General features: G+C 56.5%; 1 pseudogene; it reads left to right on the top strand.

The window, feature by feature from the left end:
• Nucleotides 1–200: 200 nt before the first annotated feature.
• Nucleotides 201–3533, top strand: LOC135971848 (COMM domain-containing protein 4-like; annotated as a pseudogene).
• Nucleotides 3534–3756: the final 223 nt, after the last annotated feature.

The raw sequence follows: 3756 nt of genomic DNA, 5'->3' as shown, positions 1-3756 counted from the left end.
GTCCTCAGTTAAACTGACGGTTGGCGCTGGTTTTCTCCAGGGAAGGATTCTGGGAGATGGAGGAGGAGACTCCAGCACTTCCTCCTTGGCACCAGCAGTAGAACGCGGGGCCGCTCCCAGCCTCACTTGAGCAGCCCCCGCCCTCCCAGAGGCCTCAGTCCCAGTCACGTGATGGTCGACTCAGTTGACCCGGCCCAACCAGAAAAAGAAATTCCTGGGCCCTGGCTTCCTGGTGTGATGATGAGGCACCAGGGGTGAAGTGAGGCATGGGCTGCTGGAGCGGGAATGAGGGGGCGCCAGTGGCTCCGGAAACGGTGGGGGAGGTTGTATGCACTGGCCTCTCCGCAAACAGTGTGCGCGCGCGTGAGGGCTGCCTGTCTGGCAGAGAAAAGCCCACCGCTATCCTGCTCCCGAGTGTGGCGCTTAGACAGAGCAGGCAGGCCTGACTTAGAGTCCCCGTGCTTCCCTGGTGGAAGGAAGGGCTCCTGCCTCCCCGGGCAGGAAATGCGGCTTGTCTGGAGCTGAGAGTCCTTTCAGGTCCTCCCCAGCCCCAGGAGGGCCCCCCAAGGACACCCCGTTCCCCAGCCCTGCTGTGGGACTTGTACAACAACGTGCTTAGACTCAGGCTCACTCTTCCACACTGTTAGGAAGCCCCTCCGCTCTTTCCAGACCCAGAAAGTAGTAGTTTTGGAGCTGAGCCTTATCCATCCATCCTTCCTTACGTTCTAAGTGCCTAGTCTATACCATAAAGTGTGCTAGGCACTGGGAGGACTTGAGTTGCCCCAGGAAGGGGAAATCGGAGGCTTGAATTGGCAGTCATAGTTAAGGCTCCGGGGCAGAGACCTAACTGCGCCTTGTGTGTAGTGCTAAGGGGGTTTCCTGAGGATGCCATCAACCTTAAAGGTGGATGGCAGGAGCTGGCTGGCTGAAGTACAGTTTGTGTACCAGGGGTTGGGAGGAAAGGGTGGGAGGCATGTGTCTTCAGACAGGGAACAGCATGTGCAGAGAATTCAGGTGAGAGAGAGCATGGCTCCCCAGGAATGAATGCATTTCCCATAGCTGGGAGAGTATCATCTGGAGGTTAGAGAAAGATGAGGCTGGACAAGTAAAGACCAAATCTTCCTGGCTCTTGGATCACCACAATCAAGATAATGAACATTCCACCGGACCCCAAAATTTCCTTATGTGAGGGGCTATCTTAGGAAGTATGATCAAGAAGGGCTGGCCTGCCAGGGTGTAGTGACTCACGCCTGTAATCCCAGCACTTTGAGAGTGTGCAGATGACCTGAGGTCAGGAGTTTGAGATCAGCATGGCCAACGTGGTGAAACCCTGTCTTTACTAAAAATACAAAAAAGCTGGGTGTGGTGATGTATGCCTGTAGTCCCAGCTACTTGGGAGACTGAGGCAGGAGAACTGCTTGGACTCGGGAGGTGGAGGTTTCAGTGAGCCAAGATTGCGCCATTGCACTCCAGCATGGGCAGCAGAGGGAGACTCCGTCTTTAAAAAAAAAAAAAAAAAAAAGAAGAAGAAGTGCTAGTCTGATGAGGTGTCACTTTAGCAGAGAGTGGAATGAAATAAAGGATGGCAAGCCACACAGAGAGTGCAGCAGGCATGGCGGCGGGAGCAAGGCTGGTGTCCTTGAGCAGCAGCAGGGAAGCTGGAGTGGCTGGACTTGTGTCAGTATGGGGAAGAAGGGAGAGAGGTCACTCGTCTCTGTGAAGCCCAGGACTTTGTTTTATCCCCTACTGTACCCCCAGCACATAGAGTGGGAACTAGCACAGAGAAGGCACTCAATTGATGTTTGCTGAGCAGACGAATGCCTGGAGTAGACCTCAGAGCAGGGTTTGGTGGCAGGGTGGGTCAGGGAGAGAGTTCACTCAACAGCCTGGTGATAGGGGAGAACAAGAGGCCAGAGGGTATCCATCTATGATGGGGACCAGGGGTCCCTGCCGGGCAGCAGTGTGGGAGACACACGGATCCTGGCCACACCTCAGCCTTCCCTCCAGCCTGAGTACCTGCCTCCCTCCCTTGCAGAGGTTCCAGTTCTGTGGTGATCTGGACTGTCCCGACTGGGTCCTGGCAGAGATCAGCAGCTGGCTAAGATGGTTGAGTGCACAGGGTCTGCTCTGGTGGAGGAGGGGCGTTGGGTCTGGGGATTGTGGGTATAGATGATGGTGAGGTTTCTCTGGGGTTAGGGCCTCAGTGCTCTCAGCCTGTGCTACCATGCTTTGTGACCTTAATCAGTGTCTGGCCTGCTCTGAGCCAGTCCCCAGGAAGGAGGGGTGAGGTTTGCCAGCCTGGCTGATGTAAGGACTTCCCTTCCAGTCCTCTGTGAAGTTGCAGCTGCTCTGCAGCCAGGTACTAAAGAGCTGCTGGGACGGGGGATTGATGTGAGTACAAGACCCAGCACCCCATTGTTCCATGACCTTATGACCCCCAGTGCCCTGAAGCTCTGCACTAGGGCCAGGGAGATGAGTGAATCAGCCTCTCAACCTCTCTGGGTACCTCCCTTCCTTCTTTTCAGCCTGTCTGTTCCTTATTGCAGGATCCAGGCTAGAGTTGAGGGGTTGGTGAGCAGGGGTCTGGCACCCCTTGAAGGTCTCCTTTCCCCATAGAGTGAGAAGATCCTGAAGCTGACGGCTGATGCCAAGTTTGGTGAGTACCCCGCTGAGTCCACAGGCCCCGGGCAACCCTGCGACCTCGACCTGGTGCCTGGTACAGAGGCCCCCACACCCCCCATCCCAGCAGCATCCTTAACCTACCTTCCCTAGTGGAGGAACATGAGGGAAAGAAAGACATTGACAGTCCCACCTTCCTGTTCTCTGCCAGCTCCTGGTGTAGCAGTAGCAGTGCCTGTGGCTTCAGGGGGCCTGAGGGCTTTGAGCTGAAGTTAAGAGGGCAACAGGGAGGTGGCTGGGCCCACAGTGACACCCCCTGTCCCACTCACAGGTCCCTCGGAGTCAGGCAATATGAAGGCCACAGTGGCAGTGCTGAGTTTCATCCTCTCCAGTGCGGCCAAGCACAGTGTCGATGGTGGATGCTTGTCCAGTGAACTGCAGCAGCTGGGGCTGCCCAAAGGTATGGGTTGTGGGTGGGCAGCTGGGCAGTCTGTGGGCCAAGGGCTGCTAGAGACGGGGCCAGGCCCTGTGACCCTATGGTGTGCCCTGCCCTGTCTGGGCCAGGAACCCAAGCCCAGCTCCCACCTGATACCTCCAGAGCTACTCCATTCTACCCCCAGAGCATGTGGCCAGACTGTGCCACCCTTATGAGGAGAAGCAAAGCCTCTTGCAGAAGCACTTGGGGTCTACAACCTACGCAGTAAGTATGAGCCCAGCCAGTGTCCGCGCTCATTCTAGAAGGTGCACGCAGCATGCAAAGTGCATGGAGAGTCCAGGGAGATGACTTAACCACAGTCACATGCCCAGCAGCCGCAGAGCTGGGATCTGGCCCTGGGTCTCCTGACTCCACGGGCTGTGCGATGCGTACATACAGGATCAGACCTCGCCCTTTTCTCCTAGCTGACCCTTTCCTAGTCCCCCATGCCCCATGGGTGAGCACCCAGCTCACTCTCTTTCCTCCCTCTCCAAAGTGTGGTCTCTTGCAGCACAAGTGGCAGAAGGGGCAGCAGAGACTATGGACCCCTCAGCTGCATCTAAGACCTCTGTGTGGTCTAGCGGTGTGTGCTGGAGGGGGGCTCTTGGCCACCAGTTCCCCCTCTGTAAATGAGACCCATACCTGTGGCATGGAGGACAGGA

The sequence above is a fragment of the Macaca fascicularis genome, chromosome 7 (genome assembly GCF_037993035.2).
Source record: "Macaca fascicularis isolate 582-1 chromosome 7, T2T-MFA8v1.1".
NCBI classification, from domain to species: Eukaryota; Metazoa; Chordata; class Mammalia; order Primates; family Cercopithecidae; genus Macaca; species Macaca fascicularis.
This window is presented reverse-complemented; position numbering and strand designations above follow the sequence as displayed.